At 36.2% G+C, this 17,268-nt stretch overlaps 1 long non-coding RNA gene across 1 annotated transcript; it reads left to right on the forward strand.

Moving 5' to 3' along the window:
* Positions 1–1,459: 1,459 nt before the first annotated feature.
* LOC149939224 (uncharacterized) lies at positions 1,460–1,913 on the forward strand. The gene is made up of 3 exons (XR_016481125.1): positions 1,460–1,550; positions 1,631–1,689; positions 1,755–1,913. It is a non-coding gene; the product is annotated as an uncharacterized LOC149939224 (long non-coding RNA).
* The last annotated feature ends 15,355 nt before the right edge of the window (positions 1,914–17,268 follow it).

The following is a 17,268-nucleotide window of genomic DNA, read 5'->3' on the forward strand; positions in this document are numbered from 1 at the left end:
TCATTTTTGTTAAGTAGTCACTAGTGTGAGGTTTTCCAGTAGTGTCCAAAGATTTGATCAAATACAGATTCCCTTCGTTGGTGGTCACTGTGACGCATACTATAGGATCGTTGTGCACGTTAGACCATCCGTCAAGACTAAGGCAAACTACTTTCCCTCGTCGTTACAGTTCTTCATATCTTTTTCAAAAGTTTTATCCAATATATAACCAGCTATGTCGCGGCGACTAGGCGGCACGTAACGTGGTCGTAATTTGTTCACTGCAAATTTGAACTCTGGATGTTCGATAAACCGAAAAGATGTGTTCGTCGCGTAGATGCTTCGCGCCAATTGCTCTTCGATGTCTGCCTTTTGTCTCTTTGACGTCTTAACAAAATGACTAGTTAAAATATCAGACCGTTCAGTTGGATTTGAACTTGAAGCTACTCTTTTATATGTAACAGCAGTTGTTAACGTCTTGACCGTCTTGGGCGGGTCCACTGTTTTAATTTTTTGACTCGGATTAGTTTCTGTTTGAGCTATTGAAGGACTACAAGCGACAAAACTTAGGACATCTAGAAAAAAATAGTATTATTATTTAAGTGGCACATCGTTTCAAAATTCAAATTGGGTGACCGTGACACAGTGATTGGTCAAGTAACGAGATGACAGATTGAGATTAAACATTAAAAAAATTAAAAAAAATTTTTACCTTGATCTTGATAATTAGAACTTGTCGACTCTTCATTACTTAAAAAAGCGACGTCTTATACTCTTCACTTGTATGATGTTTTCCACATTTATAACTTTTGTGATTCTTGAGCCTAGCTACTAAACCTTCCATTTCCTCGCCACATTCTATACATTTCGCTCTACAGCCCTTTCTATTAGATTGTTTAATTTTTATAAATTTCTTCCATATTTCGACACACTTTCTACCTGTAACTGCCATTTTATTCGAAAATTATCAAATAAATTTAATAAGTGGGCCGAATCAAATATACACATCTAAAAACTCCTTACGACATCCCGATTATGGGGTAGACCTACCCGGCGCACTTGCCGCGTTAGGTATAAGAAAAAAGTGAAAATCTACCAATAGAGCGCTCAGCGCAGGCGCAGCCAAAACCCAAAACGAAACTAAAACTTACGGAGAGTCTACTGAAATTCGTTGGGGTAGGAAGGAAGAGAGAGTAAGTGATTTAACGGGGGGAAACTTAGATATTACCAGTTACCACCCCTATTAGAGAGGAATATGTCGCTGATAATTTCTGTTCATGTATTTCTGGAGAGGTGTTATAAAAAGTTTTCAATGGATTTAAATCAATGGATTTTTTTTTAAATCACTTGATTTAAATCGCTGATTTAAATCAAATTGATTGAAATCAACAAACCCACTCAAACATGACTTACTCGAAAAACGTGTGTCTATAAAAGGTAAGCCTTTCATTTCAAGGGAGGTCACGCGGTTTCCGCGGCTCATGCGCGGAAGTTCTTCGCGCTTGTTTTTCGACTATAAAAGGTAGGGGCTCTCGCTGATTATTATCATTTCGATCGCTTGTCTCGTCTTGGTAAGTTCAATGTTATTTATTCGTAGTTTTTATCGAATTTACAGTTTCGTAAACTTATTTAATTTAGTTTGCATCTCTAGAAATATACCGGCAGACATTCTCGTTCGAAAACCGTACGGCTGAGTTAGGGTAAACAAAGGTTTGTCGAATTGTTTTTTTAGTTTAAATATGCGTGGTTTTAATGTTTTCGAATTTTATTTAGAGGAGAGATGTCGCAAAAATCCGCACGAAAGCTTGAAATCGACGAAGAGGCCCCGCTCAAATTTTCGCAACGTATCACACCAACTGAAAATATTGAAGCCAAGTGCCTAGTTGCCGTTAAATTTTACGTCCGCGGAAAAGAAAATGCTGCCATTTACCAAAATATTTTGATGCCATCAGGGAATCTAGTGACGCGCTTACTTTAAATTATGTTTAATAATAAATAAAAACAATTGATTTTAATGGAAATTTTATATATTTAACGAAGTTAAGCCTATAGCCAAAGCCGGCGAAATTATGTAGTTCCTTAATCGCCATCTAAAGATTCTTCGCTAAGCCTCTATTTAGCAGGAGTTAATTTCTAGCGACGGGAGTGGTCCGCTAAATCATGGGCCAATAAAAGATCTTGGCCCTTGGCTAAATAGACAGGTTAGTTAAAACTTAACTTACAACGAGACGACCCGAGGTGATAATCACCGACTTTTTGCACGTCTTTTTGTGCGGCAAAATTTTCGCTCCTCTCTTTCTGCTTTTTTTTGAGCGGTAAAGTTGGGGCTCCTCTCTTTCCGCTATTTTTTGAGCGGCAAAATTTTCGCTCCTCTCTTTCCGCTCTTTTTTAAGCGGTAAAATCGGCGCTCCTCGCTTTCCGCTATTTTTTGAGCGGCAAAATTTTCGCTCCTCTCTTTCCGCTCTTTTTTAAGCGGTAAAATCGGCGCTCCTCGCTTTCCGCTCTTTTTTTAGCGGCAAAATTTTCGCTCCTCTCTTTCCGCTCTTTTTTTAGCGGTAAAATCGGCGCTCCTTTCTTTCCGCTCTTTTTTGAGGGGCAACATTTTATGAAATATTAGCGAAAGTTGGTTCGAGTCCGTGAATTTCTTATGGGATATTTTAAAACTTTTTTAGATAATATAAAAATTGTCCAAACAAAAAAATCAGGGAATGGTTGTGGGGAGGGGGGGGGGGGATTCACTAGCTGCAGCTAATCTTACCATAAGTAACATTACACTAATAAGTATGACGTTCGGATACTTTTTTTAAGGTTTTTTTATCGGAGCTAACACTTTAGTTAAAATATATGAAGCTTGAAATCGACTACTAGTTAATTTTTTTAGTGATTCATCAAAGTATAATATAATGGAATTTTTAACTTTACTAATTTAATAATCCATATTGTATTGTACTATTTTGGTTTGCGACGGAGTAATTTGTCAAATCGATAATATGATCTATCGAATGGGATCGGTTATTGAACGCGCTTTGTCCAACACCTTGGCCATTGCCACTGTTTAGTATGGTACAATAATTTGAACATTCGTTTTTCTTAAGCGCCGATTGTATGATTGTTATGTTAAACATTGAATGTAGAGTCGTTCCAATTTCAGTATATTTTCCGGTTTAACTTCCTCGCTCAATACGTCCGATATAATATGTTGAGCGACGTGGTCACAAATTATACCGCAATTTATCATGGCCGAATCTATAGGTGTTATATTCGGATGTTGTACCGATGCTATAACCACCGGTCGTTCGAAATTTTTTAAACAGAAACTGTCGAACATTTCCTCGTTAAGATATATATGTAACCAGCTATTAGCTATATCGTGTTCGTACCACAAAGGTTCTGGTAACTCCATCCATGTTTTCGACATACTAACCTTTTTAAAATAAATGTTATTATATTTTAAAATATTAGAAACAACATTAGGGATCGCTCTAACGCTATTTTTCGAATTGGAAGCTTCTATCATTAAAGACCCGAATAGCACGTCCAGATACGCTCGCCGTTATCGAAAACTTTAGCGTTCTAATCTTTATTTCGATTTTGTGGTTTTAAAAGCGTACCCCCTGCCAATTTTAATACATCGATCGGTGGCGATATGTTTTTTCATTTAAATTAGGCTCGATGTAATCAATATTCCCCAGGCCATCAGCGTCTTGGCCTTTATCGCTTACGATAGAAAATATGTCCACGTATTTGGTCTTGGGGTCATCTTCGGGTCTACTTTTCCGTTTAAGTGGGTCAGAAATTGATTCCTCAATAGCTGTTTTGGGGTTTTTCGCGTTTCTACGCCTCTTACTTCCATTCATAATTACAACAACTCTATATATCTATATTTACCACCTTTTTTCTCCTATAATTTCACGAAATTTCCAATAATACTCTATATTTTAACTCAAAAGTCCGATGAGATTAAAATAGTTGATATTTTACTCTTCTCAATTTTTATATAAAGTTCTTTATTTTTCTATATTTCAGTGAGAAATAGCAGTGAAAATAAAACAACGAAGTATCCGGTAAAACTTAATATGACGTCCAAGGTGTCTGATAACGGGGAAAATATGAAAGGTACTATAGGTTAAATAGGTTTGAAATGCTGCATATTTAAGGAAATGAATTAATTTTTATGTATTATAGCCTTGGAATACCTGAGTATTGCAAAGGAAAGCAGAAGGTATGCTAAGATTATTATATTTAATGAATGGTTTTGAGGTGTGAACACTATTTTCTTTCGAAAATTTATTTGCCTAATTTTTTTGGGGGTGTGGGGGGGGGGGGTCATTTTAAGTTACCTTACTTCTGGGGACCATTTTCAAATGCCTCGGACTTTTTCCTGTCATTTTGGAATGATTTCCAAATTCCCTGACCTTTCGGAAACCTTTTAAAATTCCCCGACCTTTTGGAAACATTTTCGAATTTCCTGACTGTGGCATGTTTTCCAGGTCGTGTACGAACCCGGTATTGAGTTTGGCAATAACGAACTCATTAATATTGTACGGAGAGGTACGGTAAAGTGTACTTTGTTCTTTCAACATTAAGTTTCATATTATAATAAATTGGTTAACAATAATTAATAATTAAAAAAGAGGCAATTTCCAAATAACCCCATATAAACCGTACATGGAATCTCTGACGGAGCCCAAGAATCATTTGTAATAATTTTTTATAATTAAAATAAATTTGAGTGTTCAAAAGTTCAATTAAATAAATAAATAATACCTTTATTAGGATCACCACCTCATTTTCTCACTGATTTACAGTTGGATCCTCTACTTTAAGTTAATAATTAATAAGTAGTGTACCTCTTCAACGTCTTTTGGCAACGTCTTTTCGCATTTCGGCTGAGAATCCTAGGCCTAGGCTTAGTGGGAGCAAATTTCCACACAGTTGAAAAAAATCATGTTAGAGGTACAATCATATAACCATCCTCTTAAAGACTTACATTTAATTTGGATTTTTTTTCAGTACGCTCGCAAATTGGCCTATCTCTATTGGCCTATTTCTATTCACACTGTTCCAGTATTTTTAAGGTGTTCTGACGAAAAAGCCGTTTCTGCGGTGAAGGTTTTACTGTTTCCGCAGTATAATGGAGAGTATAGTAAACCAGAAATGATATTTTTACATAATTCGATGGCTTAACATTCAGCAAGAAGGGGAATGGGAATAAAACCGAAAGAGACAAAGAATTTGACCAGAGTAGAGTAAGTAGTTCTTAATTCGAATTAATGTATGCATGCACATACGTAAGTGTGATTGGATGCGTTTATGAATGGTTATGTATGAGTGGATAAGTCAAGGATTTTGAAATTGTGGGAAAAAGTCAGGAATTTAAATATCATATCGTAAAAAGTCGGGGATTTTCTTAGTCAACAAACTGTCCATCGCAGAGAACAATTGGGGTTATCTTCTCTTTTTGGGGTGGGGGGCGTCATGTCTGGCACTTTTTCCTGAGAGAGGAGAGAGAGACGCTTTCAGTATGTTTGTTATAAAATAGAATTAAGTTAATGATACTAATAATAAAATTCGTTTCACTTTGTACTTTTACCTATGAAATCAATGGATATTTCTAAAAAACAGTCGGGGATAACCTGGATAATTTAGGGATTTAAATACAAAAATTTCGTTTTTTATATCAGTGGCCGATGAACTACCCTAGGGGCCCCATTTGAGCCTACGCAGTATGTATGTTTAGGATATTATGTATAATTGTGCTGGCATATTTGTTTCTATGCGAATATATTTGGACGTATGCCAATGTGGGTTGATGTATGGATATATTATATTCATCTCCTTTATTTTTTTTCAGAATCTCCAAAAATACCAAAGCTGTAAATAAAAGGATTTGAATAACGTTTGAAGTAAGTTTTCTTCAATGTTTCTAATCCCAAATGTAATAAATTATTAATTCATTATGCTTCTTCCAGTAATCATAATGGCGTTAGTAAATTTTCTTTTTTTTTGAGGCAAGGCTTAACATAGAAGGGCAATATAGACGATGTTCAATACTCAGGAAAAAACATTTAATATCGTGGTAAATAACTCCTACCGATGTTTCCCCATTTCAAATGACCCCAGAGAAAAAAATTGCAGGGGTTTTAAAAAAAAATGACAGATCTGGCTGACCACGCAACTGGTTCACCTCGTCCACAGTTCATGCAATTTCAAGTTGTCACGTTTAATTGTGCCCAAACTGCTTATTTTCGCCCCCCCCCATCCCCAGAATACCAAAATAAAATCCCAATCCCCTTACATAATGTTTTGGTTAAAAGCTTAAACCCTATTTAAATTTTATTCTCAAGCATACTAAAGAATGATTTACAGCCGATTGCAACCAAGGAGCACCTTTTATATAATGGTAATTAGCTACAGTGTCAAAATAACAATGTAAAGGAAAATTCTAATAACTGTTTTTTGATCTGTTATTACCTGTCCTTCAGTAGCTTCTGGAACTGCCCGATTTCTCTAAGTCTACAATCAACATCTATTAACGTGCGATGATCTGCTACCCTTTTTTGCGGGAGGCTACACAACTTTCGAGCTTTTGTGCCATCTCCCCCAGACGAACGAATGATACCTTATGTGGATATCCACATCTTTGGGAATAAGTAAAATGCGCCGTACTAGTTACAAAGTCGTATAAAACATAAGACTTTTTTTTTAAACCAATTGTTTTATTTTACAGAATTGACTTGACTGAGCTAAACAAACTTACTCTTGCTGCATACTTTAAAACTTATTTAATTGCTTGAGTGTGGACACCATTCGTCTAAGATGGCGGTAGTTTCGTTGGCAGTGGAACGTCTTGCGCTCTCTCGCTCTCGATTAATTGCTGGTGGTACTTGCCCGCTTTCTCCCAGGAGTGCCTTCGATTATGGTAATTAGCCATAGTATAGTGTTAAAATAATAATACTTCGGAGGAAATTTCTAATAACTTTTTTTTTATTCTGGTATTTGCCGGTTCTTTAGTAGCTTTTAGAACATCTTGGGCGCTCTCTCGATAACTTGCTGGTGGTACTTTCCCGCTTTCTCTTGCTGCATTCTTTAAAACTTATTTAATGGCTCGAGTGTGGACACCATTCGTCAAAGATGGCGGTAGTTTCGTTGGCAGTGATTAATTAGTGATTATTCGAAATGGATTGTCGGAGTATCTGAGACTTGAAATTAGCACCGGGGTCAAGAAGTGTCTGGACTGCGAGGGATGTTCCTTCGATTGTTGCAATGTGTATGGCCGCCATGCGTGTAAGCACTCAAAATTGCCGGCTCGTATGGCCGTCAATAGTGGAGGCCAGTGCCTGTGTTTGACTTGTAGATTTACCAGCGATTCACTTTCTAAAAGAAATATCAGCGAAGTTACTCTATCATTAACTATCGCGAAATCTAGAGCGGAATAATGGTCCCTATTACGGTCCACACTGTTAAGGAGCCAAAATCGGGTCTCGTCATCACCGGCTTCTTGCAGCAATTTTCCCAAGCGTTCGACGTCTCCTTGGGCAAAAGACTCGAAGAACTCCTCGATCAAACTCTTTTTCACGCGCAACGATTCATTCGACACATTCGTACCGGGAAATGCCAACGCTGCCGCCATAAAATAGTTTAGTTCTTCCAATATCAAAGTCTTATCATGTATTATTACCCAATTAATAATATCCCGGAGGATTTTGAAGCAAGAAGAAAGAAAATTAAAAAATATGTCGGCGTGTGGTGATTTGTGTGGTGAATTGAGCTTCGAATAAGTCGATATTTTGCATCTTCAGCCTCTTGTTTCTCCAAACCATTTTCGATAAATATGTTAACCACAGTTTCAAATATAATTATCGGTATAATATAATTTAAAGTCCTCATGATATCCCAAAAAATTCAGTAGGAATGAGTTTCTGTAATGCACGTTGTTGAAAAATGCCCGTTTTGACGCTTAGGTTTAGTATCGAAGCTTATTCTTAGAAATATGTTTACAATTAAACTATAGTGCGCTCTCAAAAAAATAGTACCATTTATAATATTAGGCAAAATTGAAACTAGTTTTTTTTATATAACTTATCCTCAACTATATCCGATGTGATTTCCTATCTCATATTCGATAGATTGAATGATTTGAAGTGTTCAGTAACTCCCTGGGAACTAAACGCGCACCTATGAAAAAAAGATAAGTGTATGCATAACTACAGTTAATAGCAAGTGACACCGAATTTGAAATTTAAAAAAAGGGAAAGTGTGGACATTTGCTCCCGCTAAGCCTAAGCCTAAGCCTAGGCCTAGGATTCTCAGCCGAAATGGCAAAAGACGTTGAAGAGTTACGCTACTTATTTTATTAATTTAAAGGGAATTTAACCTCGGGTATTTGGTGTGGAACACCAACTTTTGCAGCTCCGGCCACTCTTGCCTTGGGCTTTTTAAATGTTTGGCGCCACTGTACAGGGTAATTTGAAAAATTGAAGGAGTCTTCCATAAAGCTTTCTTTGCAGGTTATATTCCCTTTAAAGTAGAGGACCCAACTGTAAATCAGTGAGAAACTGAGGTGGTGATCCTAATAAAGCTATTATTTATTTATTTAATTAATACCAATTTTACTTTGGTTTGAACTTTTGAACACTCAAAATTTATTTTAATTATAAAAAATTGTTACAAATGATTCTCTAACCCATTCGGAGATTCCATGTACGGTTTATATGGGGTTATTTTGAAAATGTCTCTTTTTTTAATTATATATTATTGTTAACCATTTTATTTTAATATGAAACTTAATGTTGAAAGACCAAAGCAAAATTTAACGTACATCTCGAGCAATCAAATGTAAAACGCTATTAATGAGTTCGTTATTGCCAAACTCAATACAGGCACAGGGTTCGTACACGACCTGGAAAACCTGCCAAAGTCAGGAAATTCGAAAATGTTTCCAAAAGGTCAGGGAATTTGGAAATCATTTCAAAATTATAGGGAAAAGTCCAAGGCATTTGAAGATGGTCCCCCAAAAGTACGGAAATTTAAAATGACCCCCCAAAAAAATCAGGCAAATAATTTTTTTGAAAGAAAATAGTTTTCAAGATTATCACACCTCAAACCATTAATTTATTCTACAAAAATTGACCAATTTGGTCAGGGGGAAGACCTGGGCTACGTTCAGCAGCAGTCAACGGAAAAAAACCCGATGGATTTGATATTTTCCACCGATGAGCTTTTTCGTCATAATGACGTCGTAAGTTGCGGAACGCTTTTATTCAGTCATCGGTGTTTTTTAAAATGCCGTAGCTTTTATAGTAGTTTTACGTCAGAAATGACGTCAGTTATCGGAAAAACCGACTCTTCCAGCCGATGACTTCGGTGAGTAACCGATGACTATCGTGACGTCAAAACCGGAAACGCGACAAAGCGTACTGTAGGAAACCGATGTCACCGATTAGTAATCGGTGAGTCCGATGAGCTCTGCTGAACGTACCCCTGGATATGTCAGTTAATTTAATCCCGGGAATTTTGTACGAACCCCGGGCGCTTAAATAAAACATCTTCCCAGAAATTGCCAAGAAGTAATATTTCCGACAGCCAGGACTCATAAGTTATTATTTATATAGTACTTGTTGAAATATTAGAAAGCTGGAAACTTTCTCGAACTTAACATCGGTTTTTTGCTAAGCCTTAACAAGCCAAAAAAGTTACCTGGTTAAAAGGATACACTTGTTGCATACCGTACTGCAAAAGTAATATGTTTAGTTCTAAAGCATATGTTACAAATGTCTAAAGGAATGAGTTTCCATCTTTTTCCAAATGATAATTTTATACGAAATGAATTATCTCTGCCTCCATGAGAAGCTTTAAAATTGCCCGGTATTATAAAAATATTACATATAATTTTAATTATTTACACCATAAGAGGATGATAATAATAATAATAATATTATCTTCTTATACTTAGTTTTAGTAACATTATATATTTTACCTTAAAAATAAATTATTGAAAATTAACATTAGTATGTTCCTTATACACGTGAGCCGACGCGTTTCTTATCTGACGCAAAATTCTCATGAGGGCAAAAACGCGTCTCCAATTGGCTTAAATATGACTTTTTGGCTAGCCATTCTAACCGTTTAACCGACCGACCGGAAATAGCTCCTTCCCAGATATATTTGAAGAGGGGAGTAAAAACCGAGTATCTTTTATTGAAGCGTCCATTATATACTTCCTAAATTACGTACGTGATTAAAAAAAAATAATCTGTCGGTCAGAGCAGAGTGAATGGAATTTCCAGTTAATTTTGCCAATTTGTGAGTGAGATAAATAATGGACTCGTCGGGATTTTAATTCTGGTTCGAGTCCATTTCGAGTAATATTTAGGCCTTGGCGAAGGACTCGGGTGCTGTGCTGTCCAGTTCTACTATCTCTCTCTACAAACCTTGGGTACTGTCAGAGTCCGAGTACCCACTCAAAGATCCCATGTTGTAGGGTTATTTTGAAAGTATCTCTTTTTTTAATTATATATTATTGTTAACCATTTTATTTTAATATGAAACTTAATGTTGAAAGACCAAAGCAAACTTTAACGTACATCTCGAGCAATCAAATGGAAAACGCTATTAATGAGTTCGTTATTGCGAAACTCAATACAGGCCAGGGTTCGTACACGACCTGGAAAACTTGCTAAAGTCAGGAAATTCGAAAATGTTTCCAAAAGGTCAGGGAATTTTAAAAGGTTTCCGAAAGGTCGGGGAATTTGGAAATCATTTCAAAATGACAGGGAAAAGTCCAAGGCATTTGAAGATGGTCCCCCAAAAGTACGGAAATTTAAAATGACCCCCAAAAATTCAGGCAAATAATTTTTTTGAAAGAAAATAGTTTTCAAGATTTTCACAACTCAAACCATTAATTTATTCTACAAAAATTTGCCAATTTGGTCAGGGGGAAGACCTGGATATGTCAGTGAATTTAATCCCGAAAATTTTGTATGAACCCCGTTCCATTTTATAGAATTATATACGTCCTAAAAAAGGACGTGATAAAATTAAAAAAATAATCTGTCCGTCAAAGCAGAGTGAATGGAATTTCCAGTTAATTTTGCCAATTTGTGAGTGAGATAAATAATGGACTCGTCGGGATTTTATTTCTGGTTCGAGTCCATTTCGAGTGATATTTAGGCCTTGGCGAAGGACTCGGGTACTGTCAGAGTCCGAATACCCACTCAAAGATCCCAGGTTGTGGGGTTATTTTGAAATTGTCTCTTTTTAATTATCTAATATTTAAAACCCGTTCATTTTATAGAAGTATTTTAATATGAAACTTAATGTTGAAGGAGCAAAGCAATATTGATGAGTTCTTTATTGCCAAACTCATTGTCACGATTAAAAAAAATCACTCAATTCGTTCCTATTGTCATGGAAACTCTTAAGTTTAAGAAGTTGAAGGTTTCATTGTTTTAAAATTTTCCATTTGCCTGAATGGGGTGGAGCCGGGTTTTATCCCAGCTAGTGGCACTGGTCGAAAAATCCGGAACCACTCCATCTACGTAGAGTTTGCAAGTTCTCTCCCCCACTGGTTAAAAGGGGTTTTCCCCCGAGATCTTCGGCTCCCCCTCCCCCTAAAAACTTGTTGAGGTTAGCGGTAATAGTAAGTGTAGGGTTGGCTAACTGTTGGCTCGCGTGGCAATGTAACTCGGCCACTGGCTAAAAGGCCTTAAAAGTCGCTAGAGGACTTAGGCCTGTAGTGGTGACTTGGGTGTATTAGCTTAGTTGATTATTAATTAAAACCCTTGTTGACCTCATTATCCTTCTCGTCATTAGAGTTATTTGAAATACTTAAATGATAAATGTGCAATGTGTTTAATTAAACTCGTAAGAACAAAGTATGAAAATGTGTATTTTGTACAAGTTTTACAATAAATGTTTGAATTATCTTCCTTCAACTCTAATACCAAGACGACCGCGTCGAAGGAGTGAATCGCGTACATGTTGAAATATTCCCGGTGTGTTTCGAATCTGTTCGCTAGCGGCTTAGATCCTTGCCACCAAATCAATGTCAGAATCTAAAAGGTCCAGCGGAGTTAGGTCGGGTGATCTCGGAGGCCGTTAGGCCAAGGAGGATTAAGGGAAGGCTGAACCTCCTCTCCTTATCTATCCGCGTGGAAATCTCTGGTTCAGTTCTTCCCTGACCGCCAAGGCGTAGTGAGCGGGTTATTATTATAATTGTGTTAATGTTATTATGTAATTACTTGAGTTCGTTTTCTTAAAAATTGTATTTTAATGAAAACCCAAATATATTTGTAAATATAATTGTATTAAAGGTGAAATAAACTTATATCATATTCAATTCAAAATTATTTCCTAATTATTTTTAATTTTCTTGAAGTGGTCATAAAAAAATGTATTTCTTTTAAAAGTTGCGTCTGTAAGGACTTAAGAGAAGGAGGGAGGGAGGGAGGGAGGGAGGGAGGGGGGGGGACTCTTTTTATAATCGCAATTTTAACTTTTGGGTTTTCGGTTTTCTCATTCCGAGATTTTCTATTCTATTTTTGTTTTATTTATTATTTGGCTATAAAATGGGCAAGAATATGGCGAGGGGCTGATCACTCCGCGTAATCGGTGTACAGAGCCGTACCTTTGACTGTACTAATGGGATTACGCGTAATCTTTGAAGTCCCTGCCTTTGGCAGTGCTAATCTAAGCGTAATCCGGTGTACAGACGTTCTAAGAGTGGTTAGCCCCTCGGAATATGGGCTTTACGACGTTTCTATAAACGGAATATACATATGTTTTTCGACTTCAGGAGTAAAAGAAATGTTTCTTATATCTTAAATCCATACGTTTAGTAGCCCAATAGTGTGACTCCCAAAATTACTAGGATTAATAAAAAAGTTAAAATCTAACGTTTTCCACCTTTTTTTTTACTGGTTCGTGGTGAAACAAACCGTGAGTGAAGATTTTTGAATGGAATAAAGGTCAAGTGGCATACTTATGAGTAATTATGTTAAATATGGTAATATGCACGCGCAATTAAACCAAAGCGCTGGCTATAACCGCTTCTTCTATAAAGTAACATTAGCCTTCTTGTTTCGATGTTTGCTGCTGCGTCACGGGTGAGTTATCGATGACGTTTTACTAAGAAAAACCCTGGACATAAGAGTAAATTCGAGAGGCGCCCTGTTTTTAAGCAGAAACTGAACTGAACTTCTACGTATTTCGTGACGAATGAGCTACATAAAAACAAGTTCAGCAAGCGTAGCTTATTTTATTGAAAGACCTATTAAGCGCCACACTTATTTATTACTTTTGGCTATACACGGCTTTGATGAGAAAGTTTCTCTTCTCTCTCGTTCCGTGCCGGAAATAAGATGTTTTCTAGTACTCTCATTGGTCTCTCTCTCTTTACTCTCTCGTTGCGCGCCGTCTTATTTACGTTAACTGGTACTCCTCAGCGTGATTTGAACCTATAGAAGAGCAGAGAGTGCGCCTCCGTCACCACTACTAGGTAACTGTTTCCCAATTTCTTTTTCTCTTCATGGAAAAATAACTGGAAACAATTGGGTTCAAGGCGCCTTACCGAATTTCACATTACCGGCTGTTTCGTGGTTTTGGGTCAATAAAGGCAAATAGTCATTGTTAAGTATGATTATTAATCAAAGAAATAAATAAATATAACTAACGTTAAAATTTTTATTATAGCCTATATATAAACATACTTTTAAAAGTTTTTTTTGAACTTACGGTAATAGAAAATTAAAAAAATTAAACAATCCTATTTTTTTGGGGAATATGCAGCAACCACCAGTGACCTCACACTCAGTCAGGCTGGGGTCCGGTAGTTGCAGTATACATCAACACTAACATTAAACCTTTGGCACGTGCATCGGGAATATTTGGTTTTTCCGTGTAGTGTAACCCAAAAACCTTTCGTCATCGTGTACCCATATGTATCCTATATTATACTTTATTTGGCCTATTTTTTATATTTTCTTCTATTTTGCCTAATGGTGTTTCCTATGTTTTTCTTTTTTTACGCATTCTGTATCCTAAATATTTTCTTATAATTCCCGTTAAAATTTTCTAGTTTCATTATAAATTTGTCGTTTCATTTCCCTAGTCACCTTGCAAGTTATTATTATTATTATTATTATTATTATTTTTTTTTTAACTAATGGTTTCTGGCTTATGGTGGCCGTCGCGCAAATAGCTCTACGTCTGAAACAAACCGTTAGTGAAGAAATAGAGCTTGTGGCGCACTTATGCTGGGAGTGGGAGGATAATAGTTGAGAAAAGATACGTCGGTTTCCAAATAGCTGGCAGCAGCGCTCCGTTTACAGAACCCTTCATAAAGCGCAGAGAGAGAGCGAGAGGTTTTGAAAACTGCATTAGGGGGGGGGGATTCGTAAATGGTCATTTTCCCATGTTATTTTCCATTGAAATATTTTCATTTTAAGTTGTCAAAAACATTTTTGGTTGCCATGGCAAAACGGAAGCCGATCGTAACTTTTCCCTTTAGCTGTTTTCATCTTACATCTAGGTCTAACTATACCCCAACTTTAAACAAAATTGGTGATTATCACCTCGGGCCGTCACCTTGTAAGTGCACGCGTGTAGATTAAATAGGAGGGAGGGGGAAAAGTGGAGATGCTCGTGGGGGAGGACAATTTTGAGTGGCATCTGCAACCTGATTCTGATTGGGTAAAATAAAGTTCCCGAAATCAAAGGGCCAATGGGTTTCTTAACTATGGGCAGAACTCTCCATGACCGCTCAACGCGAATAAAAGGGTTTTACGGATGACTCTTGATTTTCAATAAATTGAAAATGGTCTTAGGAAAGGTGCCCCTAACAAGCGAATGGCTAAGTGCCCCGTCGGTTTCTAGCGTCGCTAGCGACGACCTAGATGAGGTATCCTCCACCTCGGATACCGAGAACGAGTCGTAAGTTTATTTATGTTTTATAAATAATGGACAAATTATAATGGATATTTTCCGTAAATTTCTAATTCTTCAATTAAATGATTAGGGATACCGTCGACGAACCGGAGTGGCCAACAGTTAGCGCTCTGATAGAGGAAATGCCCTCAAATTTTTTAAATGTCGATGTTTTTGCGTAAATATACCACCTTTATTATTTCGGATATGATTTATAATAAGATTTTTAATTTATCAATATATATTTGTTTAGAATTATGATGTCATCGAGGTCCCTTTCCCTCCCCCCCCCCCCAGTTATTACTCCCTGGTACGACACAGGGGTAGTACTGGGAACTGTGGAAGATATAATTGCCATTCATATGTTCCCTGTGTATGTACATTATGTATATATATATATATATATAAATATATATAAATTTTACTTTCATATTTTAGTCCATCCCAAAACGCGGAGGGTCTGTGCATCCCTCCTCCGGATGGATATAACGAACGAAATGCCGATGGTTTTGCGTATGTATTATTTCTAATAATGTTTTTGTGTTCTATATAAAAAATCTTATACTGTTTGATTAACATTGGTTTTGAATAAAGTATGATTATTATTATTATATATATATAAATACATTTTTATTTTATTTTTCTTCCTTAACTAGTATTCAAACAACGGCGTTTTTCATCCGGCGGAGGGATTTTCAAGAACTGATGGATGAGGAGAGAAGGGAAGCATTAAGAAGGCTGGACATTTTCATAATCGAATTTGTTACTTCAGAAATAGGAAGAGCAACTGTGCAAAATTTTTCTTCAGCTTTAAGACTATAATTTAAAAATTATTGTTAAAATTTGAACAAAAGTATAAAAATTGCAATGAAAAAATCTCGGACTAATTCGATAATTTATTTTTATTCATCCTTCAATAGTTTTTTGTATAAACTAATTCTTGTTTAAATGTTGCTCTTCCGTTTCTCGGTTGAAAGCCAATAGATTTACACACGCGCCATTGTGAGTTATAAAAGGACTCGTATTTTTACAAATCATGTCGCATTGCGTGTCTTCTACGCTGTATACCATCGCCAGATTGCAATCTTCTTTAATTATTTAACTCTGTGAGCCTAGAAATTGAATATCTGGTATGGGAGGCTTTATATTTGGGACCTTTTTCAAAATAATGAAAATTAATATTATAAGCCCAACTATAAGTAATAAAGCGAGGTCTATTATTTCCATGATTGTATAGTTTCCGCTTAATTAATAAATGTATCGTTCTACCGCGCCGACTTGTCACGCGCCGATTTTTTTAGGTCCAGGAAAAGTTAGGACCTTTAAAAAAAATTACAAAAATGTAATTTTACGTCGACACCTTTTTAAAGCAAAATTTACTCTAGTATCACAAATTCTGTAATTACTATGACGTAATGGGTAATATTTAAAAAAAATTAACCTGTTTTTTTTATTGATTAACAGACCCTGCTAATTAAATAATAAAAGTTTAATTTTACTCGAAACAGCTATATTGGAGCGTAACTTAGGTGGGAAACGAGCTACACGGCTTCGATAATCTCCATGACCCACTAGGTTCGCACTTATTTATTACTTCTGGTCATACACCCCATACTTAAGAAGTGTATGTTAAAATCCCATAGAAAGTGTAAAATGTCTTAACTTGTAGATATGCTTAATGTAAACGATATACCTAATATTTGTAATAAAGACAAAAAATGGTTGGTTAAACCTTTTTATTTATTTTCTAAATTAAAATTAAATCAAATCAATATCTTGTTATATCAGTTCCCAAAAGAACAGGCATACTTCTCAACTCAACCCCCCCCCCCCCCCCAACAACTCCTTCAAAAAATAATGAAGTTCTCGGAGACTCACGTTCTAAAATAAATTTGCGTTGTCAAATAAAAGAAGCAGGTTTATAGGAAAAAATAGTTGAAATTCAGATTGAGCTTTTCTGACGCATCTACTAGGTTGGAGTCTTGGCAGATTCTTTTGAGCCTAGGCCTAACTCTTCTAGGCTTGATATGGGTTTTAATAAAGCTGGTGGAATATCCCACTTCGACGACTTGTTCCATTTTCGGAAAGCAATCACTTACTTGTCATTTTTCCCCAACCTTTTATTTTTCTAAACTACTTATTATTTAACTTAATCCACACAAACCGAGCGAGTTTATCAATTCCTATAAAGCTACATTGGGCTGACTAAAATTCCGACACGAAAAATGCCTTCTCAATTTAGAGGTTTTCCAATGGCTTAAATAAATATGTTACTAGCCAATAGTGCGACTCCCAAAATTACCAGGATGAATAAAAAGGTTAAAATCTAACGTAGTCCACCTTTTTACTGATTCGTAGATACCA

Source organism: Leiobunum rupestre, chromosome 6 (assembly GCF_980474605.1).
Source record: "Leiobunum rupestre chromosome 6, qqLeiRupe1.1.hap1, whole genome shotgun sequence".
Lineage (NCBI taxonomy): Eukaryota > Metazoa > Arthropoda > Arachnida > Opiliones > Sclerosomatidae > Leiobunum > Leiobunum rupestre.